This window comes from Hipposideros armiger, unplaced genomic scaffold (assembly GCF_001890085.2).
Source record: "Hipposideros armiger isolate ML-2016 unplaced genomic scaffold, ASM189008v1 scaffold_37, whole genome shotgun sequence".
Classification (NCBI taxonomy): domain Eukaryota; kingdom Metazoa; phylum Chordata; class Mammalia; order Chiroptera; family Hipposideridae; genus Hipposideros; species Hipposideros armiger.
Window position 1 is genome coordinate 2,601,389 of NW_017731387.1, and position 26,884 is coordinate 2,628,272.

Genomic DNA, 26,884 nt, shown 5'->3' on the forward strand with positions numbered 1-26,884 from the left:
ATGAGGTAGATGTAAATGGGACCTGGGCAGATGAGTAGTTTGTGTAGTGGCTCAATTTTTGCACAACTGTCTTTCTGTTGACATGTCGAGGAGGCTGTCTCCTGAGACTGGAGGGATTTGGGGAATATCGTATATCAGTTCATTGCTGGCTTAGCCTGGTTCTCCTTGCCCGTGCCAGATTCAAAAGCCTTTTGGGTGACATGCGAATGCGTGGAGATCACCGCTGACCAACGAGGGTCTGCCTCTGCACCCCTCCCTTTCCTTAGTGCTGTGAACAGGAATCGCACATGGCACTAAGGTGGGGTGCGTTTTTTTTTTGTTTTTTTTTTAAATCTCTCATCACATTCACGCCAGTTTAGTAAATGTGTATTTGAACACATTGATTTCATTACATTTTTAAGCATTAGAGGAAATTGCAGCACAAATGATTCTCAGTAAATTTGACCACGTTTAGTAAATATTTGGTAATTATGTAACATATTTAATCACACATTTCTATGCGAGGAGCGTGATAAACAAAGAGAGAATTTACATTTTTAGGGAAGATTGCTGAATTTTATAAGTAACCTGGGAACTCTTTGCTGAGCGGGTGGCTGTGTATTTCCACGTCTGTTTGGACCAGTCTAGTAACAAATGTGTGAAACCACGGAGACTGTTGTGAGTCCAATAGTGCTCTCTGGGGGCTGCGCCACTTCATATATCCTCCTTTTTGAGAGTAAAGTGGGGAGGGGCGTGTCTCTCTCTTTTCTTAATAGAATATGTGTTTTCATTTAGGATATTTGGGAAATAAATTCAGGGCTTTTTTTTTTCTCCAACTTTTACGTACCTTTTGGCTCCTAGATTTATTTATCTTGCTCAGATGCTTTTAAAACCCAAATGGTCCATGTTTTGAGAAACCATCCTCACCAAGGAGTAAACTGTGAAATCCTCTGTAATCCTTGGATTTAAAACACTCGGAAGGCTTTTAGCTTGTGTTTGGTGGTGTTCCTGAGGCTGTATCTAAAAAACAGAAATGCTGGCGTCCATATTTCTTGAAACAACTTTTAAAAGCGTGTCTTATGGTGAGTTATCAGAAGCATCTCTGTGAGGACCAGGCTGGAAGGCTAAAGGACAGCCCTTCTTTTATCTTATTAACCAAGTTTTATGGAGAGTGTAGATTAGAACAAACACCAAGATGAATATACCTACATAGACATTATTGATATAATCTTCCCTACTATTGGCCTGTTAGCAACAGCGGGTCATATTTTATATGGAAAAGTGACTATAAATATGAAAGTGGATTTGAGATACTGTCAGAGTCTAGGATGGTACTGAAGATTTTCATCCCGTGCTCCGTTGACATTCAATGTATGGTCCGCAGCAAAGACACCTAATACTGTTTCGAGATTCTCCTTGGGTTATGTGTGAGAAGGAGAATAGCATTGAATGGCATTTTTTTTCAGGGCTGGGTCATTCATGCTCCTCTCCAAATGATTGGTGCTAGAGATGCATCGTGAAGGTAGCGATGTCATGGAGGCCGGTGGGCTGGCCAGCCAGCCAGGTTTTCACAGGGAAGTGGTCCTTTGATGGGGTTTCCTTATCCTGGGAGTTATCCCCTGGTTTGAAAACAAAACGTCTTGAGTTTTTGCCATGTCTTCAGACTTCATCAGGCTCTTCACGTTGGGCTCATGTTAACTAAATTAACAGCAACAATAACAACCAACACTTGATTTTATTAAAAGCGACAATTCATGAATTTCCAGACACTATGCCTTTCCAGTATCCAGGTATTGTTTCTGCCATTTAGGGAGTCCAGCCTCTGGAGGTAAGTTACTAGGAAGGACGTATTAGTAAAAGGTGAAAGATTTATGCGATCTGAAGAGAAACCAGAGTATAGGAAGGACGGATTAGTGAATGGAGTATTGCATGGTGATCGTGGAATCAGAGCAAACAGGTAGGGTTGGTTTGAATGGTATTTTAATGACCTCAGGGTAAATCCTGGTGCATTTTCTCTGCTCCGCACAGGGTGTATTTCTGCTGTGACGCATCATCAATGATTTTAGAGTCAGTGTCTCTTTTTCTCTTTTCTGATTCAGAGTTGGATAAACACTGTCAAAATCTGGATGGAACCTTGTGTTTCCATGTGTTCTACATTCCGCGCAGATTGCAACCCTTCTGTTATCAGCTTCTTCTAGGAAGCTGTCTCTTCCAGTCAGTCATGTTTCCCGGTAGCTAAGTGCCCATTAGATAGATTAGCCTTGGAAGTTCTAAATGTCCCACCACCATCCACTTTTAGACCGTATTTCACGGAGGGCTCCTTTCACAGGTGGCGGATCACATGGTAATAATTACCGTCATTTTTTTGGGTTTCCTTTTGAGCCTGTAACATACCAGCAGGCTCATGTTACCTCTTGGTTTGCAGACTATGTATTGTAACGCCCATTTCAGAGGTAAGGAAACTGAAGCTCACACAGGTTCGAGGATTTGCCTATGGGCGCAGAGCTTGATTCTGACCGACGTGGGATTCAAAGCCAGTTCTGTCTGACTCAAAACTTTTGACTCTTCCCAATTTTACTTTCAGGGGCAACTACTGTCTAAGTTTTAGAAGAACCCTATTTTGCTCTTCAATCTTGATTGTAGTAGAAGCCTTATACTTTGGAATAAGAATATGTAATGCCAAGTAACATCAATATGGCATAAGTGTTAGGTAGCTAACCTTTATTTAACCCTTAATATGTGCTAGAAATTGTTGGACATGCTTGACATGCATAAGTTCATTTATTCCTGGGGTCGATTCTTGGAGGTTGGTAGTGCTATTATTAACAATGTGTAGCTGAGGAGACTGAGTCACAGAGAAGTTAAGCAACTCCTCAGAGTGACACAGCCACGACTCAAGTCCAGGCTGGACCGCTCACCCATTATCCTGCCTCTTGGGTTAACAGAAACTTTAGAACGCGAGGTCCAAGGATCATTTTGCTTGAATTGTTTTTACATAGAAGTTTCATTCAACAAAATCTGTGTCTACTCTGTGCCAGGCTCAGTGCCAGGGTACCATAATAAGTAAGTCCTTCCCTTTCAAAATTTTATTGACATGTAAGTGACATAACCATAACACAAAGTGATAAGTAAGGAAGTATATGGAGCCGTGAGAATACAGATGAGGAGGAAATGAATTCTGCCTGAGGGAGGGGGATAGAGGGCATGCCACGCAGGAAATGAGAAGTGATGAGTAAGGGCGAGTCCTAAAGTTGAAGTAGGGTTCAGGCAGGGGAGAGCTGGTGGGAAGGACACATATCGGATTAGGCAGAGGCAGGAGGCCCTGAGGCGAGAGAACACAGGGCTCGTTACAGAAGCGTGAGTGGAGGGAAGCTGCCGGAGTAGCCGGGAGAGGGAGCTGGTGAACGGCCGGGAAAGGCACACGGGGATCAGATTCGAAGAGCCTTTTGTGCCTGGTGTTTGGATGTCGTAGGCAATAGAGAGCTATGGAGGCTCTTAGGATCATAGTGGCAAGATTAGCTACGATCCGGGTGGAGGAAGGAAGCCATTCTAGCAGGGGTTCTACCAGGTCCTGACGAGTCCACTCTAATTTCCTCACCCCGCAGTTCCCGGCTTCCATGATTACCGGCAGTGTTCCTCACAGGTTTGAGCAGCAGGGCCAGCATCATGGGCTTGACATCTTTGCAGTCACACTGCACCTCACATGGCAAAGGGCTGTGCTATTGGCTTCATGCTTGTCTATTCCCGTCTTGCAGTTCTTAATAATTTTTGAGCAAGGGGTCTCTAATGCATCCTTTCCCAAACTGTTCTACAGAACACTCATTACAGAGAGAAGTGAAAGGTGTCTCTTTAACATGAATGTATCTGCTCCTTTTAGTGCTCCCTCATTTGTTTAAAATCCAAAACATGTGGAACGGGCAACACGTAATAGTTTATAAGCAGGCAGCGCCTGTGTGGTATGAGATGATCAAGGAACACATCACCCGATGTCTTGTTATTGGAAGAGCCCTCGGTGCCAAGACGTGAACTGTTGAGACCTCAGTGACAGGCAGGTGAAGAGGAAGAAGGCACAACCAGGAGGAGTTGAGGCCAAGAGAAGTGATCAGGCGACATAATGGGTGTAGTCCTTTAGAAATTTGTCTAAGGCTCCAAAATAGCATGTGTGCTCATCCCAGCCCAGTCTGGAGGGGGTAGGGGGCATAGAAGCACAACTTTTTGGTAGAGTCGATACTTGAAGCCAAGACAGTGGCAACAGCGTGGCTCCTAATGTGACATTTTGGAACATGATCCAAGGCGATGCCTGGGGCTGGCCTCAGGACTTCCTGTCTCCTGTTACTTCGTTAGCTCACAGATCTCTATTGGAAAAACCCAGCTCAGCCTACCTTCCCCTGCGCGCTATTCCTGGTCTCACAGACTGACCCCAGTGCTCTGCTGCTGGGTCTCCAGCCTCCAGCTGATGTGCTGTGGCAGGTGTGACCAGGAGATGAGCAAAAAGCACAAGAGTGTGTTGTGCGGCCAAATCGACACTGTGAATTTCTTCTAATTAAAAGTCAGAAACATGGGAGTTCGTTAAGTAGGCAACTGACTCTGTATCTCTTACCATGGAGGTGAGGTTTGGTCCCCATCTAGGCAGAGAGCCACTGGCTTTAGATCAGGGATTCTTAACGGGAATCTGATTTAAGTTAATTAATTACATTTACTAAATTAAGTTACACATAAATTACAGTTGAGTTCTGAACAATGTGGGGGTTAGGAGCATCGATTTCCCGCAACGTCAAAAATACCTGTATAATTTCTAACTCCCCCAAAACTTAATTTGTCCCTTAGTATCCATGAGGTATTGGTTTCAGGATGCCCTCAGATACCAAAATCTGTGGGTGCTCTAGTCCCCTTTATAAAAAGGCATAGACCCCTGCATACCATCAGCCCTACACACACGCGGATTCCCAACCGCAGATTGAAAACAGTATCGTATTTATTTAAAAAAAGAAAAGAATCCATGTGTAGGTGGACCCATGCAGTCCAAACCATGTTGTTTAAGGGTCAACTGTGATTTAACTTCTCCCTTTTGGGAGGAGTTAAATACTATGGAATAAGGTTTTGTCCAGTGTAATTAAGCTTTGGGAGACTGGAAACCATGGTAATATCTAGATATTTTTTCATACCCACCTAGGAACAGATTTTTGTCCCTTTGGGGTGTTGTTTCCTGGTTGGGAACACATACTGTAGAGTATTTCAGGCTTTGACACGTAAATATCTGATTTAGGAAGAAATCAGGTTGTGGAATAATCTGAGGGATTAACTTTGGTATTTGAGTTTGCAACAGAGCAGCCTGGAGTAATTGGCACTTTCTGTGAATGGATCCAGCTATTCATTCATTCATTCATTCATTCAATCAATCAATCAATACACACCCATCTTCCATGAGCACCTACCATGTGCTGCCCTGTGCAGGCAGTAGGGGCCCAAAGATGAATCAGGTAATGCAAGCCTTCTGGGGAAGACGCGTAGACAAGCCAGAGCCATGACAAAGGTTATGGGAGTGCTGACACGAGCACCTAAATAGCAGACGGGGTGAACAGCTGTTAAGGAGGCTTCCTGGAGATGTTGACACCACAAACCATCAGAAGGACCTCAGGGACTAGTGGCCCAGAACTAACTGGCTCAGCTCCACCTCACCTGGCCCCGCCTCTGATGTTCGGAGGGGAGAGTTTATTTATAAATTATGTATCTGTTCGATGATTTCTTCAGGTCATTCAACCTCTGTGGCATGGCTGCAGGGTATTTAATCTGGAATCATAGTCATCCTTGTGTTTCCCTGAGGAAAAGTTGAGGCTTCATTTCTTCTTTCAGATGGTGGTGAAGTCCTAGGGGTTCACTTTCAGTGTTATAGGTGATAAGTTACAGTGAAAACATTTAAAACACATTGTCATACCATAATGTCCTGTACCTTTGCTTTTTATAACATCAGTAAAGTTTGTTTCGTTGGCTGACAAAGGAACAAAGGAGCGCCCTTATAAGCATTTAACTAAAAACGCATTATATTTATGTACTGCAGATTTAGGTAAGAAGTTATTTACATAAACAAAATCATAAAGGATGCATATTTGAAGCATCCCTCGACAGGTTTGAGATAGGAATAATGAAAGGTGGTTTATGGATTGATATGCCAATATATGCTAGCCAAAGTTCTCCGATGAATGGTTTTCTTAATTATGATGACTTGAAAGAGAAAAACGAGTGAAAACATCTACTCTCTCCTGGTTTAAAAAAAAATAACGTTTTTCCCTCAGTAAAAGTAGAGACACTTTAGATTTTAGGACCCTCTTGGCTCCTAAAACCTAAGTGCTGCTTGAAAAATGGCCTTTTCAGCCACAGTTTCAATCCACAAGAGAGATACCTAACAACTCTGCTTTAAATGGCAGCATGCCATCTTGGAAAACTGCAGCTTTTGAAAGAAGAAAAAACCCAGCAAGCATTTAATTCACCCCCTTTGGAACTAGATGTACATTAAGGAAAAAATAAGCATGAGCAAAAAGGATGCCTAATTCTGATTTTAAAACTCTTTCAACATTTGGCAACAGTGGAATCTATGCTCACGGCGTCCAGAGTAGCCATCCAAATCGATTGATTTTCAAGAACTCAGCTCCTGTAAAGGAAAGAAGTATGTATACTGTTCTTCTCCTCATACCTGGACACACTGAGAGCAGGAAAACCGCTAAGGAATGGGCAGCCCCCAAACGGCATGACTTTTGCTGCATGCATACCTGGCCCCCTGCATAGATACTCTGTTTATATATAATCTAGTCATCAAACATAGCTCCTAAAAGTGACAGCACACTGAAGATCCGTTCGATGTTCATAAAGGGAAGAGTAAGTTCATTTAAGATTCCATCCCAGATCTAAGCCTGTGAATGCCAACGTCATTGTGGCTAAGAAAGCCAATGACCTTGCTCTTAGGAGACACATACTGAGGAATTTAGGGTGAATTATCACGTTTGCAACTTATTTTCAAATGGTTGAGAAAAAACTGACATGTATATATATCTACATGTATGTATACACACACACACACACACACACAGAGACACACACGTGGCTGGAGGTATAGCAGAAACTCAACACGGAGAGTCTTGGAGAACATACTGTGCCTGGACATTGGATGATGGGAGTGAGTGAAAATTGTAATATTTTGAGTATGGAAATGATCAGAGTTGCATGTGGCTTCTGTGGCAAATGCCAGTGTACACGGTGGGGAGGGGATACACGAGTGACATACTGTGAAGGTGCTAGTTTATTTCTTCATTGGACTTGTAAACAATTACTCTCATATATTTGCAAACAGGCTCCCTCGTGAGGCTGGCCTGTTGGTACAATGTAGAATGTGTGACAGTCATGGACGCAGTCTGTGCTGCACTCAGGTCCCTCTGTCCCTTGTACCGTTGCTGAGCGGTCATCTCCCTGATCCCCACCCGGGCTCCCCTCACACCTCTGTGTGCTTTGGGTTTTGTGGTCCACGGGCCGCGTTCTCTGGAGGATGATCTGGAGCTGCTTTGTCCACTTGCTACAGAGTCTGAAGTGCCTGCAGTTGACATTCCCCGTTGGGAACTCGACACTTCTGACCCCTAGGCCACAGCCCATAGCCAAAGACTGAAGGGTGCCAGCCCTAGCCCCCTTACCTTGAGTGAGGATAAAGCCAGACCTGGCACATAGTCGGGGTCCGGGAAGGATGGGACCTGGCCCCAAGTGGCCCCTTGCTTCTTTCTCTTTGCTGCCCTGCCCCCCCTCCCACTGATGTCCTCCTAGGAGCTGCTTGCTAAGGGCCCTTTGCATGTGTCTCCATGTCTCCGTGCAGGGCGCTTCTGGAGGGGTGGCCAAGACAGCGACACGTGACTTGAGTAACTGAAGAGATTTCTTTCCACACGAGCCCTCCCAAGGCCAAACCGTTGTGACGCAAGTTTGCGTTTACACAGATAGTTCTGTTTTTCTCTTATGTAATTTTAACATAAAAGTTATAACGGTGACATAAACAGTCTACGAGTAAGTTGATGGACCCAGCCCAGAGTCCTGTAAGAGTCTTCTCTTGTACGTCTCTCTCACAATTTTGAAAGTTATGATAACTGCGATGCTTCCATCGGAATCTGTGAGGCTAATTGGTGAGTGAGTGCTGCCTGTCAGGTGCTGCTTTGCACACAGGGCTCGTCTTATTATCTCCAACTTACAGATGAAGAAACGAAGACTCTGGAGGTTAGTGACTTGTCCCAGATAAAACAGCAAGGAACATTTCAATGCAGATTCGTCCGTGTTAATTAGGCCTTCAACAGGACAGGCGTTGCTTTCAAGCGTTCTCCATGTAAAGTTACTCATAACCCCATGAAAACTTTTACACAATGTCAAGGATTAGGAGTTTGTCACAAATCCTCTTTCCTTAGCAGTGGTTTGGAAGGGTGTTCTCTCGTAGTAATCAGAACCCTTTGGGAAGGACCGGACAGTGTGTCTAGATGAAGAAACAATTCTTTGAAAAATGAACATTTGGGTAGTTTAGGCCACTTAAAAATATGACGTCAGCTTCCTTTGGACCTTTGACTGATGAGATGGTAGAAAACCATAAATCAAGAAAGAGAGTCATTTGAGGGATGGGGTTCTTTGCGTCTCCAGCTATCTGCCCAACAGATTAAATCATGCCTTTTTTTGGAGGGTGTTTTCAGAATTAGCACACTGCTTTTTTGTAATTTCTGCGCAGTTTTCCTATGGTTCCTGGGCCCCAGGAAAGGCTATGGATAGAATTCAAGGCAGGCAGAGAAAGGCAATGGTACTTGCTTTGGGAGTTGTTTGGGAGTTGCTCAGGGGACTTGTGGCCAGCTCCGCTTTTGCGTGATGACAGATGGGCCATATATTTCTCTCCAAAGTTAGCCATTTGCCGTAGATGCTAAGTTATCGCCATGAAAACTGCTGAAGTGTATCAAGAGGAATGGCGTGTAACCTCACAGAGTCCACGGCAACTAAATAAAAACAGCATTGCAGAAAACACCCCAAAAATGTCCGGGTGCCAATGGAGGGTAAGAGCAAAGCAAAGAAAAGCGAGTTCAGAGTCAGCCTGGCCCCGAAAGCCTGGCTTAGCCTCTTGCCTGCGAGTTGGGTCTATAAATGAAAGAGGCGCGCTCTCCAATGGGCTGCGGGGAGAAGAATTAAGACCATGTGAGTTTCTGTGAGAGAAGAAACGGCCTTCCCAAACCCGCTCATTTCTGTGGGAGGCAGCTGCACAAACGTTTTACCCATTCAATAAAAGCTCGCGAGCATGTGCTCGTGTCTGTTTTTAACATGCCGGCGGAATTCTGTACCTGAAATAGCTTTTGTGGACTGGTAGCTGATCCGTGCGTGTTTTAAGTGGAAGCAGCCCCGACCGCGGGCAGCAGGGTGGGTGTTGGTGGGAACGGGGACACGACTGCCAGCCGTTTAGAAAAACGATGCGTCCATCCGGGCCAAGCAGAGAACAATAGGGTGGCGAGGAGGAGATGAAGGCACCCGTGGAAAAGCAATGGGACCAGAATGCTGACAAGGAGGGAGAAAGGCACTGGGGAGATGTGCTAAAAATATGTAATCAGGCCTGTGAAGAAAACCTCGGATTTCAAATCGTATCTTTTCCGCTGGAAACTCGTTTTGATGCAGTCAGCAGACCCCTTTGAGCTTCTGTGTCGTCCCTGTTTTCGACCCTTTGGTCCGTGCTAAGCCTTTAGCCTTCCACCCTCAGCATTTTACTTAAAGTGGTTCAACAGGGAGAGGCATATCCACATGCATGCGGCAGATTTGAAATCATATTTATTTAAAGAGACACTCCGTTTCATGAGACGTCTCTGGACACTGGGGGGGGGGGAAAGCCCCAGTAGCCCTCCTCATTAAAATCTCTCTTCCTGTGTGTGCTGACTGTGTCAAATGGCCACTGCGTTTTCCTCCACGGACTTTATAATCAAGCCCAGGACCCAGTTAGATGAGAAAAAAAAAAAAAAGGGAAAAAAAAAGAGGCTTTTTTTCTAGGCTTAACAAAGTCATATTCTTGCTTCCACCAATCCTTGCCCTCTGTAAAAAATAAAATAAAAATTTTAAACCTGTTTATAAAAAAATGTTTCCACCTATTAGACCATAATAAGGAACAGGAGTTTTATTTAGTATGGAGGCAGAATAAAGTCATATTTTCACTCTGTTCTGCACACATGCCTAAGGAACTCCAAGAGGCACAGACTCCTTTTTCTGATAATCATTTTTTTCCCTCAGATGTTAAGTGTTTGCCAAACCCATACAATGCTCAATGCCTAGCACTGTTTCAGACGTTAGAAAATGTGCAGTCAGTAGGAGACATATCCTGCCCTCAGTCTGTGGTACAATAGAGAGATGGACAAACTCGAGGGGCAGTAGGAATATATTTTTGCATAAAATTCAGGGATGCAAATTCAAGTGCCTACAGGGACAAGACAGGTAATAAAAGGTGAGAATATTAGGCTACGTAAGGCATCTGGGATTGGTGGGACCTGTGGTGAAACTGAAGACATTGAAATTAAAACAAAACAAAACAGAAAACAAACAAAACACTTAACAATGTCCTGACGACAAAACACTATCAGGTTTGACAGATATGGCCTGCAGCTGAAGTTTTACAGGTCTGGCACAGATAAATGAATACCTATGTGATTCTAAGGAGAAAGGGGGGAAAAGGTATTAAAAATAGTGCTAGCAGCTTAGAGATTAACTAAGTGACCCTTCTCCGGGAAGGTTTTCTTGAAAAAAAAAAATCATCAGCTGTGATCTAGAATCAAGATGGGTTTTACTGCATTGAAGATCCCGAGACTGCAAGAGAGCCCTACAGGCTGAACGCCTTGTGCAAACTCACACCTGCCTTTTGAATACCCCTCTCTACCATCGCCTTCTCTTCGTTGGTTCTAACAAGTTTATTTTGAGCCTGAGAAAACCAAAGGAGGGGGATGGGAAGAAAGGATGGTGGGGCTGAGACCAGAGGGAAGTGTCTTTCGTTCCTGTTAGCCATGCAGATAGAGGGGCCCACCGGGGGTACCCAAATCAGCTGTGTATCGCAGCAGAAGGGAACCAGGGGCTGCATGATTGTTCGTACTTCTCCGATGATGAATCACATGTATTTAGTTCAGTGTCAGAGAAAAATTTCCTGAGAACCTTCTGCGAGCATTAGGATGTCATTTATTTCCAAGGGAAGAAGGCTCCTGTATTTATCTCTCTGAAGGCATATTATTCTCCCGTACGTTAATTGGCCACGTTAGACTGATTTTTGAAAAATGATACCTTACCGAGGAACAATTCGGATTTTCCGGTGCAATTATCTTTGGAGTACTTATGTTTCCAGGAACAGCTCTTCACCAAAAGCTCTTCAGTGGCTAGTTCCAAAGGAGGTTTTTAAAACATGTTTATAAAAAAACGGCATTTTTAAAGATGAGGTAGAGATGGTTCTGTTGAGGATTTAAACTTTTCTTTAAAATAATTTTTGGTTTTGGCCATTGCCTGAATACCAGAGACCTGATATAATTAGCAAAGATGCCTAGAAAGTCAGAGATTGAGTCTGCCGAGCTAGAACCTCAGTGTCTGCAGGCGCCTGACATGATGTACTGGTCCAATTCTCCATCCAAGGCTGGACTTGCTTCTGTGGTGTCTTCATCGGTAACCCAGCTTCTGTCGGACGTCGTCTGGTGTTGAGGGAACTTGTGGTTTTGTAATGAAACTTGTCCCACTTTTCTTGACTTCTCAAGCCATCTGTAATTTCTCCCTGAAAGTGAAAAAAAACTGTCTTTTTTTCTTGCTTCCAGTTACTATGGAGCTCACTACATCAGCTTGAACCTTCTTGTAAACAGATTTTTCAAGATAACTGTTATCGCACTCTAAATAGAGTCACTAAATCCTCATTGCCTTTCTGTCTCATTTCTCTAGTTCAGTTATAATGTTGCTAGTATAGAAGAGGTGAGGTTGTTTTCTGTGGTCAGGTGGCTGTTGTTTTCTAAACTCAGGGAGGGGCAGGCTGGAGTGGATGTACACAGTGCGCTTCTGTGGCGCTTGCTCCTGGATTAGGAGTTTGGAGAAGAAATAGAATTAGTAACAGATGTGAATCCTGGGCTTGCGATCTGCAATGGGAAGGAGCTGCACAAGACTGCTGAGGGCTGCTTCATGAAAGAGCACTTGAGGATGAGTGGCACGTAAGCTCAGATGGGGTTAATCTGGGAAGACTTCATGGAGGAGGTGAGATATACTCAGGAGTTGGAACAGCGTGCGAAACATTGTTACAATAAACTCAGGATCACAAATAACAAGTCAAGAGTCACTCTCAAAGCAGTTGGCTTTTCTTACTATTTGCTTAGGGCAGAGACTGATAAAATCAAAGCTAATTTAGGCAAGGCTAAATATATTTTACTATTTGATAGCTAAGTTTTGTGCAACTCCAAGCTCTTAAGAATTTGTCAGGTGGCTCTAAATGTAGTTGGTACTCTTATTCTGGGGACACACCTAGGTGGATTTTTATCTTAGAGTGAAATTAATTTCCCTCTTTGTATGCAATAATTTGTGTAGAGACTTCAACATAAATAGTCTAGGTTATTTTAGATTAACTGTGTATTCTCAAAACAATTTCTTTATGATAAAATTAAAAACTTTTTTTACTCTTCCTAAATCATTAGTCTTTGTTGAGCATTTTCTTCAACCCTCCATCACTGTTTCCCCTTTGGGCTGACACCACGCATGGAAAATTTCACCTTACCAGACAGGCGTTTTTTGGAAACCATACGCAGTGGTAAGGGAGCTTAAATTTATATTGAACTTCAAATGCTTTCTACCACAAATGATCTAATATGGGGTACTGAGCAATCATTTTTTGGTATAATTGAGTTAGTTTGTTGGCCTGTTCGATTATTTATGAGCCACTTATAGATTTATTTAGGTATTTCAGCATGCTCTGACCTCCGTCTCCATCTCCCAGAATTGAACATCTATGACTGTTTTTTTTTCTTTTGAGTACATAAATGAGAGGATTTCATACCAGTAAAAAACATTTCCATGTTGTGAAACAATAAGGTGATTATGTATTATATGAGGTTATGGGGAATGCCAGAACATAAAGAATGTGGAAATAAAATTAAAGAAAGGGGTAGGGGACAATATTGGTGGAGTAAAACATTTGCTTTTTTTTTTCTCATTTATGGTTTTAAGAAATTTTTATGGTTTTAAGAAATGGACAAAACAGGGATTTGAGAAGCTGGAACTATGAAATCAAAAGTGGCAAACTTACACTCAATGGAAGTACCAAGAATGAAACGCTGAGACGATGGTCCTGAGCATTTATTTCTTCATTGATGTGTTTGTATTTCTTTATCCATCACTTTAAGCCATAAGGATAAAGGCTAATGCAATCGAGGAATTGAACCTTTCAGAATTGAAGGGGAGAAACAGGCGGCTAGAGGGAGAAAAAATTAAGAAGTCATAAAGGAAGCTTGGTGAAAGTCTAGAATACATGTTACAAGCTCCAGGAGGCAGTGGGACGTAATAACGTTGATTGGGACTGCCGTTTTGCTGTAGGTGTCCTGGAATTCTTTGGAAAGGTGTAGACAGAGCAAGGTCACGGAAGTCATAAGTACTTGGAGTGAAATGGGAACAATGCTAGTGGAGCAATTGCCACTTATAACGGCTGGGAGGTGTGCCCTGAATCTGTCAGCAAGATTTCTGTCTGGGTTGAGTTGGATAAACAGCAGGGCAAGGAGATCAAACCTAACCGATTTTTACTCCAGGTCTTCATCGGCCCCTGGAGAAAGTGACAATCTCACTTACATTATTTTTTATTATGACTTTTTGGCCCTAATTCTGTGTAATGTATTCAAGGCAAATCTCGCTATTGGGGTTTTCAGGCCTTCTATGGGATTAGCACCTTTTAATACCTATCGTTTCCCTGGGCTGCCTCCAGCGATCACAGCATCAATTATAACGCATTAATTTCAAAATTTTTGATCACATCACTTGTGGGATTTCACGTTAGTTTACAGTTCAGCTCTGGTTACTTTGGGTGAGGGACTCATTTACTGTAGCTGGGAAGGGCTAATTCTCTCTACAGCTTCCCTCTCTATACAAGGCTCTCCTTGAAGAAACTTTAGATTCAAGTAAAACCTAAAAAACAGCATAAAACTAACCCCCCAAATGTCAACATGGTAAGCCATATCCCGAATGACCTCTAAACAGTAACAGAGTTACTTAAAACAAAAAGAGAGGGATCAGGTAACCGCCACACAACACAACAGTCTCAACAACAGGAGGGGATTTAGGGAGAGACTTTTTTTTTCAGTTTAGTGCAGGAATTAAAAATACTAATGTGCATTATGAACCATCAAGGAAGAAGGGGTACTGTGTTCCGCACCCCCCAACTTACTTAAGATAATTAAAATGAAAATAATTGTTGGCAAGACATCTAATAGAGACGATCTTTAGCATAACATGCTTTGAGAAATGTTGTCTTATATTAACTGATTAAAGCTTTTCACCTCCAGAAAAGAGCCTGGCTTTTAGTTTAAGAAAATTCAGAACCAACTTTCAGTTATAAAATAAATCAATTATGGGGTCACAGCATGGTGACTGTAGCTAGTAATACTGTATTTGAAAGTTGCTAAGAGAGCAGGTCTTACATGTTCTCATCACAGTAAAAAATGTGTAACTATGCGTGCTGATGGATGTGAACTAGACTTATTGTGGTGATCACTTTGCAATGTATACATACATTGAATCATTATGCTGTATATTTGAAACTTTTATAATATGTCAGTTATACCTCAATAAAAGGAGGGATGTAAGGAAGGAAGGAAGGAAGGAAGGAAGGAAGGAAGGAAATAAGGAAATAAATCCAGTGCAGGAATCTGGTCATCATACCCACACACAGGGTTTGCTAAGTCAGTTTAGCTGATGACAGTTGGGTCTTCATTTTATCCCAAGGCCTGAGCTGGAGCGAGGGCTCTTGGGGGGAATCACGTGACTCTGGCCCTGGAGATGTCATTTGTGTCCCCTGCGTTGTTCTCCGGAGTCTCTCTCTCAAACTTGGAGGCAATGTAATTTGCCTGATGACATTTCAACAAAAGCTGAATTTGCAAACACCGGTTTATCAAAGAATCAACACCCAAGGACCAAGTTTCTAAATTTATGGATTTCTAAACATTTGTTTCTTGTAAGCATAAGAAACATATTCACCAGCATTATAGATATCCATGTAGAATGACATGTTTTAGAATGGTTTTTTGGAGAAGTTGTTTATTCCTGGAATTTTCCATGTAACATTTTTTACTATGGTCAACTGCGGGGACCTGAAACCACGGGAGGCAAAGCCGCAGATAAAGGAGGGACCACTGTACTTACTCATTTAGTGGTCTTCAGAAGGCATCTGAAATACTAAACAGAAACAAAATGTGGGTGAACTGTAACGACCATGTAAGGAGTGAAAGCCTGGTGTTTGGCAGGCTTTCCAGCGATCTCTGAAATCAAATTGGTTTTCTCATCTCTTCACCTTGTCCTTTAATTTATTTCACGTTGTCAATAGAGTCCTTTCTACTTTGTTGATAACCAGCTGCTGTTATATAATAGTACTTGTCTTTCACAAAGAATTTGATTTTTTAAAAATCACTGTTTTCATCAATTATCTCAATTCAGTTCAAATAAGATGCTCCCCTCATCTTCCTCACCCCCACCCCACACTTTTGGTGACAATCTCAACTCTGGAATATTTAAGTCTGACTCCCAAAGTTCTATAGTTTAATTGGTTTTCATCTCAGTGGTTTCTACTCATTTAATTTTATGTTTTTGATGATTATTAATTCTTCCTTTGCAACGTAACACTCTTTCATGAACCAAATGTGGTTTTATGTATCACCAAATAAGCTAAGTTTTTTATAACTTTACCTTAGAGTGGCTTCTTTCACCACAGTGCATGTAACATACAGTAACACAGAATAATTAGCATATTGGAGCTGGTTTTGTAGCAAATAGTTTTTAAAAACACTTTTGGTAGAAAACTTCAGATATTCACAAAAACAAAGAGAATAGTGTAATGAACCGACATGTGAACACTTTGAAGCCTGTGTTGTTTCATGTATAGCGCCCCCCTCCCCACTATCCGATTATTTTAAAGCAAATCCCAGACATCATATCATTATATCCCTGAATATTTCAAAATGTAGCTCTTAAGGCTAAAGACTCTTTAGAAAGAAAAGTATAACCACAATACTGTTATCAGCTATAAAAGTTAAATACTTGTTAATATCAAATGTCCAGTTTTTCCCTTTCCCTGACTTTGTCATTTTTAACAGTGTGTTCCAATTAGAACCCACATAAGGTTGAAGACACTTGAAATTTCAGACTTAATTCCTGCTTGGCTAACCCATTCCAGTTGAAGTCCTTAAATGTTAAATATTTAATGGGCTAATTGTCAAGGTTTATAAGGCATAGAAGATGATCTGGCTTCCCAGGTGTTCAGGCGACTTTTGCTCTCATTGTCATTATGGCATTTGTAATTTGTGTTCGTAATCGTTGTTGTAATGGTTTTCGCGAATTTCTTGTAGTTCTGTATTAGAATTAGGATTAATCTTTTGGGCTGCTCTGATTGTTTCCAAACCTTAATTCAGAATCTGTTTTAGTTATGTTTTTATCATGCCGTCTAATCGAATACAACCAAAGCACCCATACAGGAGTGGGGAACATATTTATCTACGCAGAGGACTATTTATATCAGTGATCCTGGGCCAAGCTTTTCAGAGTTTAATTATACCCAAGGGAAATCGCAGCACTCAGCAATATATCAAATGCTGGATGCCTCTGGAGTTCATCTCCGTACAACAACCACATTATCTTTTGCACTTTATGGCTTAATTCTTGCTTTTCAGAGTTTCTTTCTGTGCTGCATTCCTTGGTAATGGAATTGGTAATTCCATTGCAAGGGCTGCTGTAACTGTAAGCCCAGTTCCTTACGGGGGTGCAGGACTGAACTTATGTGGGGAGAATCGTTCATGCTTCTTTTAAAACTCAAAAGATGCTTGCATTTTTAACCTACACTTTGCTCATGAAACATAGGCTTGAAAACACAGTCTGCAGCCCAGTAGACATCAGTAATTAGCTCTCTCTGCCACAAACTCCAAACGTTCCCTACTGTGCAAGCAATAAATACTCATTATAGAAAACTGAGAAAATACAGGTAAGCACAAAGGAAAAAAAATCACTAGAGATAGCAACTGTTAACCTTCTGGTAACTGGTTAGACTTTTTTCTAATAATATGGCATAATATATAATAATCACATATACCTTTATATTCTTTTTACGAAAATTCATACTCTACAAACTGTCACTAACATGCTTTTTTTCACTCAACAAGATGTTATGAATATCTTTTTATGCTGACCCATTGCTGTTCAATCATTCTTTGTTGCTGCGTAATGCTCCACTATTAGATTGACATGTGTACATTTACACTGTCTCTAGTTGTTTGATCTTATACACAATGGTACAAGAAATATTCCTGTATATAGGACTTGTCCAGTTAAATTTTCATGATAAATTGCTAAAAGGAGAAATGTTAAAAATTGGCAACTTGAAAGGGTTTGAATCACAATAGAAAACTGGCTCCCATAAGAGTTACACCCAAACAGTTCTCTCAGCTTTCTTGTGGATAAGGGATTCTAATTTCCCTACACGCTCACCAATGCTAGGCAGTGATTTAACAACTTTTATGAAATTGTTACACCCCCAAATCACTTACTGGAGTTCTTGCCAAGGGAACCTTTTCTCTGGGGACCTAAATATGAACGGGACTTTTGTGACTTAAAGTTAACCTTTCTCCTACCACCTACTCTGGGACTGACTTAATCATCATTAGATTTCCTGTCTATCTGTAGATGAGCGATATGGATAAGCCTGGCCTTCTGATTCAATCTCATGGTGATTGTCACAGATCAGTGGTCTCCCTCTCTTGATCTAGTGGCAAAAGCCTACTCCCCTTGTCTGAGCACTGTATCAGGAGCACCTAACCAGGGGAGGCTTCTACCAGCTTGACATTAGACTCTCCTTAAAACGTGCTGCTCCCCTGTGACGCAGAGTCTTTGATGCTCACTGCGAATGCACAGCATTTATCAGCCTGACCACCTGTGAAATCCTATTATTTTCTTGCTCATGTATTTCCAGCCATCATGGTCATATTTGAATTCTGACATTCCTCTTTCATACCTTGAAGAAGGGAAGAGTCATAACCATCTAACCTCTAGTTATGAATGGTCTGGACTCAAAACAGATTTGTTAGAAATGCTTTTGGAAAATTCAAACTTCATCTTATTTATGGTGGGTCATACCTTAGCACCAAAATAGGAAACTATCAGGCAGAATATGCCGTCACTTCTTACCTCTGGATGCTGACTTCTTGCCTGTGGCATGATGTGTGCCCAGATGGCAGAAGTCAGCGTGCACACCAGAGCTTGCTGTGAGCCAGAGAGGGATAAAAGCGAACGTAGGAGATCCTTTTGGGGCGGCACATGACTTTGCAGTACTCTGGAACAAAAAGCCCTCCTGGCCTTCTTAGGAACCCCAAATAAGAATTCTTAGCAAACTAAAGAGCTTCAGAGTGCTGGAAAGCTTCCTACAGAGACGTCTATTCTAAAAGTAAGTGAGGCTCCAAGTAGTTGTTCATAGCATGGAGGCTAAAAAAAAAGAAAAGAAAATGCCTTGGCTGATGGTTATGGCAGGCAGGTAGCCGTCACTGAGAGCCTAGCAAAATCTTTGGAGAGGTTCAAAAAGGCTGTTACAGGATGCCCAGCCCGCTCCAATCAGACTGTAAGTACCAGGAGAAACGGGGTGTAATGCAGGAGTAAACCAGATAACCTTTTTCCTTTTCTGGTGGTCTAAAGCTACTCTTACCTATCTTAGCTATAATACCACCAATCTTAATGCTGCTTCTTGCTCGTGTAATCAGTCCTTGATATGACTACCATTGACTAGTGAACTGACAGTGGGGTTTGTATGCATTGTTATTGGGGAGTATGTTAGTTTCCCAGGGCTGCCGTGACAAACCCCCACCAGCTAGGTGGCTCACAGCAAAAGGAATGTATTCTCCCCCAGTTCTGGAGGCCAGAAGCCCAGCTAGGTGTCAGCAAGGTGTGTTCCTTCTGGGGGCTCTGAGGGAGACGCTGTCCCATGCTTCCCTCCTGTCTCCTGCCGATGGCCGCCCGGCTTACAGCGGTGTCACTCCAATCGCTCCTTCCATCGACACCTGGCATTTTCCTGTGTGTCTATCCAAATCCCCTCTCCTTATAAGATCACGGCATTGGGTTAGGGGACCGCCCCAGCACTGTAGAAGTTCATCTGATCCCATCTTCAGAGGCTCTTTTACAAATATGTTCACATCCACAGATCCCAGGTGGACAAGAATTTTGGGGGGATGCTCTTCAAATAAGTCTAGGGAGCCACCCAGCTCCCCTTGGTTCCAGTTCCTTATAATAATCAGTTGGTTTCCTGGGTTGAGAGTGAATTCAACCACTAGATGACTTTTCAGACGGAAAAATGCCACAACGGGCTAAGTAAGCAGAACCCCTAACCTCGCCGTTATGTTGTACGTAGAAAAGGAGGTTCCTAGCTCCACTGAAGAATACTCAGCCACCTTTTATGGAACCTGGATTTTGGGACTAGACCTTTAAAACTATGGACATTGAAAGAGGCTAGAGAACACATGGTGTATACTTGGAGAATATCTCACTTTCACAGATCTTGTCAGTAAGATATACTTTTCACTTTTCAACTACTTCATGATCTCCACACTAAAACTTTCATTGCCTGACATCAAACTGTTTTTGATAAGTGTTGCCAAAATATTACTGTACTATTTGGCAATCCAATAGGCATATTTTGGCTACAAGCGAATCCCTGAGTGGCGTCCAATAACTGGTATTGGCATGGCTGTAACACAATAGCCGATTAACGACTACCTATAAGGTAGACCATACCTGCTCACCTGGGAGGTTTATGAAGTTGGCAGGTGGTGGTGCAGAATAGAGCCACCTTAGCTATAGGTTTGGCCTTTCAAGGGGGAACGTGTGTTGCTTTAGGAGAAGAATGTTATACTTACCATCCCTGCAGATTACTAAAAAGAGCTGGAAAACAACAACAGAATCAGAAAAAGGTATTTTGAATTTGTAGGTATTTTGGTTAATAACCCCATATCTGGTTCTGAGGGCTCTTCAGATTGGAGATGAAATCTTTCATCTTGATTCCATCTTGGAACTCTGAGCTCCTGGCTGAGAAGTGGACTGCAAACTCGGATCATCACCTTTCTCTTAGTAGTGGTCAGTATTATGGTGATTAGGTGTGTGATCACCAGCATCTTAAATGCCTCTGTGTAGACACTAGCACATGAAATGATCTGACCAATGATTGTTCAGAACAAAGGAAAGCCTGACAATCTATGGAGGTTGAAACAACCCCTCATGTTTGGGTCGAGTTGCCTTACAAGAAAATGTCATGTTGGAATCTGAAAGCCCACGGCCTCAGAATGGGACCTTACTTAAAGATAGGGCCTTTCCAGAGGTGAGAGTTAAAATGAGGTCATTAGTGTGAAGCCTCATCCAGTATGGGTGATGTCCTTATAACAAGGAAATTTGGACACAGAGACAGACGTGCATAATGGGCGAGTGCAGCATTAAAATGAGGGCAGAGATCAGAGTGATGCTTCCACAGGCCAAGGAACGCTCAAGGTTATCAGCCAACTACCAGAAACCAGGGGAAAGGCATGGAACAGATTTTTCTGTACAGCCTTCAGAAGGCACCAACCCTGCCAACACCTTGATCTTGATTGTCTAGTCTCCAGAACTATGAGACAATGAGTTTCTGTTGTTTAAGCCACTCAGTTTGTGGTACTTTGTTATCTAGCCCTAGCAAATGGATGCAACTGGAAATTTGATACGTGATTGTGACACTTAAAATAGCAGAGAAGGTCTGTTACTAATTGAGATATTAATGGTCTATCCTTCAGCTCTGGCTGAAGATACTGAGATGCTTGGAACCACCTTTTCCTACACAGTTTACTGTTCCATTGCTTTCATTAGCATAAGCTGACTGTTTCAGAAAACACTTGCCCAAGAAAATAAAACTTGGGAATGCTTTTATTGTTTATTCCAGGAAGTTCTCCAAAGGGCAATCAATGCTTCAACAGAAAGCATCAACCAAAGACAATTTATGACCTAAGACTCTTTGAACCCATGCCTTCAAAACTTCTGTTTTACTAAACTACTCTAATCCTATCGCCAATCCTAAAATAGTACATTGTGACTCTTACCCATTCTTAAACAAGCCCCTACCCATAGTGAAAGACCTGTATTAATTCAGATGCAAATTCTCAATAAAATCTGGCCTTGACCCTCTCTGTTTGACACACTACCAACGCCTCTGATGAGGTGGAGTTCTTTCTAACCAAGTTAGCAATAAACTCAGCTCTGCTGCATCAGCAAGTTGTGCTGGTGACAAGTGGGAGCCAACATTCCAAAGAATGAGGTAGGTTTTTCAGGACTAGAACAAGCCATGATTCTGAGAGAGGGAAGGGATAGAAGTAGAATGACAAATGGTGAGTCTGAGTCATCCAGGAACCCTTGCCCAAAGAGAATAACACCAAAGAAAACTAAGAGTTGGTAGTTGGAGGGGAGTAGGGGACGATACACATCCATTACATTAAAAATAAATATTCCATCTTGATTGCAACGCTCATTACTTACTGTCTTAGTTTGGGCTTCTAGGACAAACTACTATTGGCTGGGTGGGTGGGCTTAAGCAACTAATGTTTATTTCTCAGTTCCTGAGCTACAAGTCTGGGATCAGGGTGGCAACATGGTTAGGTCTGCTGAGGACTCTTTTCCAGTCTGCAGACAGTTAGTTGACTTCTCGTACCCTCACAGGCCAGCTCCCTGGCCCCTTTCTATGAGGGCACTAATCCCACTCACGAGGGCTCCACCCCCGTGACCTAATTATCTCCAAAGGCCCCATCTCCAAGTGCTATCATTTTGGGGATGAGATTTCAATGTATGAATTTTGAAGGGACCCAAACATTCAGTCTGTAACCCTCACGTTGGAATTAAAAAAATCCACGCAAGGGTCCTCTTGACTTGCGACTCAAAGTCTAGTCCTGTGAATGAATAGCATCGGTGTCGCCTGAGAGCCTGTTAGAAATGCAGCAACGAGGGCCACATTCAAGAACGAGTAAATGAGACTGCATTTTAACGAGACGCCCAGGGAAACTTCTATGCACATTAACGTTCGAGCAGCTCTGGAGTTCAGTGGCTCTTCAGCCGAGCTGAGCAACTGAATAGAAATAGATGCCCAGGCCCTGTGGTGGTATGGGAATTTTTGTGTGGAACGTCTCAGAAAATGGGGACCAGTTTGGGTCACTCTCGGAAAATGAAGCAAGTAAATCAACACATTTTAGGTGGGATTTGTCATTGCTGGAAGGAGGCAGCACAGTAGAACAAAATCAGAGCATTCAGAGTGTAAATTCTGTTTTTTTTTCACTTATCATCTGGTACCCTATGAGCTAGTCCTTACTCAAAATTGAGTTTCAGTTTCATCTCAATACAAGAGAAATAACATTTCTGTAAGGAAGGTCTCATAAGAGTTAAATGCAAATCTAGGTGAAAAGTGCTTTGCAAGCTATAAATTCTTATACACATGTAAATCAGCTAAATTGTTTTTGGCAAGTAATTTACCCTGGAGATGGTTTACACTTATGTTCATAATGATGGTCTGTTTTTAAATTATCCATCTGTGATCTTAAGGTGAGAAAATTATAATATGACTTATATTTTCCAGGTATTTTCTAAAAATCAGTTATTTGCTTCAGTAGATTTTCTTACAGGAATAAGACCTAATAGACTGAATTTTTTTCTTTTTTTCCTTTTCTTTCCTCTCCTTCCTTCCTTCCTTCCTTCCTTCCTTCCTTCCTTCCTTCCTTCCTTCCTTTTTTCCGGATTGCTTCCTGGAATTCAGAGGCTTTTTTCATGGATGCAGCAATTCTCAAATCCTCATTCCTTACATTACCAGTTAAAACAAGAGACCACTTCCTCCAGTAGATTGCTTAGGACATGGAGGGAGTAGAAAAGAACAGAGGAAACTTCCTTCTCAGAAATCCTAGCAAATGTCTCAAGTTCCACTGGGTTAAATTCCATCCTGGGTCCTCTTAGAATCAGCTCTGTGGCCGGTGAGATGAAGTATCCTCTTATTGGCTGAAACCCATCAAACCCACTCCTAGAGCTTAGGTAGAGTGAATCCCACACAAACCAAAGAGCACAGAAAGAGGGAAGGGAGGAGTCTCCAAAGAAAACTCTGTGTGTCTGGACAGAAAGTTGGGAGGGTGATCCATAGCTGATGGACCCCCAAAAAGTAATAGTAGACCAAGATCAGCCCAGTGACAGCCTGTGGGCCAAATGCCACCTGTCACCTGCTTAACATGGCCCTTGAGCTAAGCATGGTTTTTACATTTTTAAATGATTGAAAGAAGAATAAAAATTTGTGACACACGAAAATTATATAAAATTCAAAATTGGTGTCCGCAATAAAAACTTTTTTGGGACGCAGTTATGCTCGTTTGTTTATATATTGTCTATGTCTGCTAGCATGCTACACTGAGAGTAGCTGCAGTCAGTACAGGTGGACTGGAAACTGACCTAAGCTCTGGCTCTGAAGAAAAAGCTTGCCAATTCCAGCACTAAGCCATCTAAATTAGCTTAAGGAAAAAATAAGTAAATAAAAAGAGTTGATGGCTAGCATAATCACAGCGGGGGATATGTTTTTGGCCTGGCTAGAACTAGGGGCCTCCAGGGTTGGCATCAAGAGCTTCCTGTCTCCTTCTTTTTCTCACCCTTGCTCTTCTCTCTCTCCCTCTTTTGCAATCCCCCAGCTCCGCTTTCTTCTGCGTGAGCTCTGTTGTCAGGAATGCTCATCCCAAGTGGTAGCAAATACACCACTAGCAGCTCTAGACTTCCATTTTTGCAGCTAGTGAACCTAGGAAGCAGGTATCCTATTTCCCAAGAGCGTTAGCAAAGGCACAGAGGAAAGCTTGACAGCTCTGCCTTGAAACGATAGCTCATTGATGGAAAGGGTGGCTGGGCCTGGAGAGAGAGGGGTCCTGATTAGTCAGCCTGGGTGTAAGATGCCTTGTACCTGGGCATCCTGGGGTCCTGAGACTAGAGGACAGGTAGCCCCACTCATGGGCAGTGGGACATTCCCCAAAGAAAAAGACGCCGCAAGACACAAAGCATCCGATGTTTACCAAAGCCCACTCTTTATCATTTTAAAAGCTTATGTTTTTGTTTGGGTAACTATGAAATCACTGAATTTACTTCAATACACTTGTTTTGAAAAGTATTTCAGTAGGTGTGTCCGGTGAAAATGTGTTGAGCGATGCACCCTTCAAATTGTATATAATTATTTAGGGTCTACTCTGTGATAAGGAGTTGGCATCATAAAGTTGATCCACACACACCCCTCCCCCGCGAAAAATTCTAACCTCTTAAACTCGTGAGGACCTTCAGGATTATACTCCAATCTATTTTTCCAGATCTTTTAACATTNCCCCTGCGCAAAGTGGATTCAGGGGAATCTAAGTTTGTTTATCCAGTCGAAGCATGAAACCAAAGGGAATGTTTTCAGAGCAAACAGCCTTTCAGAGAGAACAGTTGCTTGGGCAGTTTTTCGAAGCAATGGGATTTCGATGTGGTGGAAAACACGTAAGGCCCAAATACCTGATGAAACTTGTCAACACTTTTAATTCTACATCTGTTGTTGATCACACTGTGGGACTTGTTAATATGTTTATGATCATGTTGCCACAATGGAAAACACCAAGTTAAATTGTCATGTCTAGTCAGGTAGGGCACCAGGTCCTTCATGTGTATTTGATGACAAACAATTGCGCTAAAACATGGCTGGGTTATTTCACTAGCGTAACTCACAGAATGCCTGTGTTTGGTTTTGTTATTCTTTGAGCCCCAGGCATAAGCAAGTCGAAGAATTCAGGACATTTAAGCCAAGAAAGTGGTATAATAATTAGCTCCCCCATTAACAAAACATCAGTTTTGTGTGAGGTGCTAGTTAGGTTTTCAGGGTTGTCATGTCTCATCTGGTTCACAAGTGAACAGAAAAGCTGGCTCTTTGATATGGAATGTGCTACAGTTCAGGGACTTGCTAAGCACCTCTAGTTAAAAATTGAGAAAATACTGGGGGCTTGTACTATCATAGTGCCATTAATGTTTCCTATCAACACTACAGCAAACGTTTTTAAACAGCAAATTAAAATAGAATTTTTTCCCTCATCTGTAATATGCCCGCCTTCCCCCTTCCTCCCTGCATTCTCCCTTTGAATGAGCTATGAATGAGACGTTGAGTCACCATCCAATAAAGCCTACCAGGCTGGAACACACCACACAGGAAACTTTGTAGGATGTTTCACTTAAAATATTTCATGCTTTAACCAAATAACGAAACAAGACCCAATTAAAGTAATCAAAGAAAATGGAATTTAGAGTGGCACAGCCAAGTGCCATGGGTAAGGGTGTCCAATGGACTTTGGGTGTCCAGACATCCGAGGGACCACCTTGGTACACCAGGCACCCAGCAGAGTGCCGGGCACACAGCAAGCGCCACATAGGTGAGCATGAAACACTCTGTCTCCCACAATCGTCAACTTCCATCTTGCCATCACAGTTCTACACATATCTTAACTTCCTACTAAGCGCCATGCCCCCTGGAAGCAGAATTTATCAGGAACCACAATGCTGTGCCTTCCATGTAATATGTCTTTTGAAGCAAAAACGTGACATTTATTTCACCTGAAATATTTTACCTACAGGAAATAGAACGTGTGTCTGGACAGTGGTTATTCGGATTGCCTGTCCATAATGGCTTATTTTCTCATGAGAACTTTTTTTTTCATTGTCTTCATTAATGATTTGAACAAGGTAGAGGGATTTAAGCAGATGGTACCCATAGCTGGTCTTTTAGTCTCAAACACTGAAAATAAAATGAAGCGTAGGATAAAGCTGTAAAATAGGAAGGCATGTCGAAATACTTGCTGGTGTTTTCAGCTGTGTTATTTGAGGGTGAGCTTTACCCTAATGTCTCCTGGCTGGAAGAGCGAGGGAGGAATACTCATAACTCGCTCAGAATGGTATCTAGTTAGAAAACGTGTATCCTGATGAGACAAACACTAAGGATGTATTTAGGAGCCTTGTGTAGGGGCAGAAAATCAGAATGAGAAGCCATGGGGAAAATCAAATGAACATCCGTAAAAACCATTCAGATGGTGGATATCGTAGCCCAGCGAGGACAGATCCAAACCCGAAACAAAAGTTTCATAGAATTTTATAGCAAAATGTGACACAGCAGGCTCATGTTGTTTGGGGTTGTATAACAAAGGGTTTTTAGCTTCTTGTATGCAAACTCAATGAGATTGGGGCAGAGCCCATTTTTCCTCACCGTATTACACCTATTACAATGCCTGGCACATGGTAGGTGCTTAATAAATATTTGATGAATGAATAAATGATTTATGGGGTCAATAGCTCTAGTCTCAAAGTCTGCTTAGCCTTAACCTTGGATTCTTAAAAATATGAAGACAAAGAAGTACCCAGAGTAACTAAGCACTGGGGGGAAGCTTATTACGTTTTTGTATTCTTGCCCTTTTCAATGTTTCTCTCATGTGCCGTCTTTCCCACCTTCACAGACTTCTTATTCCTTTTTACGTAAAAAGTATCTGCACATACTTGCAAAAGTATGGCTACTTTCCTTTCAAGATCCATATAGACTTTTGGTAGTATGAACACACACTTTGAATAATTATTATTTTTTTTTAAT

General features: G+C 42.2%; 1 long non-coding RNA gene across 1 annotated transcript in view; it reads left to right on the forward strand.

Moving 5' to 3' along the window:
* The window catches only part of LOC109380455 (uncharacterized), a 50,041-nt gene that overhangs the window by 1,530 nt on the left and 21,627 nt on the right, over window positions 1-26,884 (forward strand). The window lies entirely within an intron of this gene.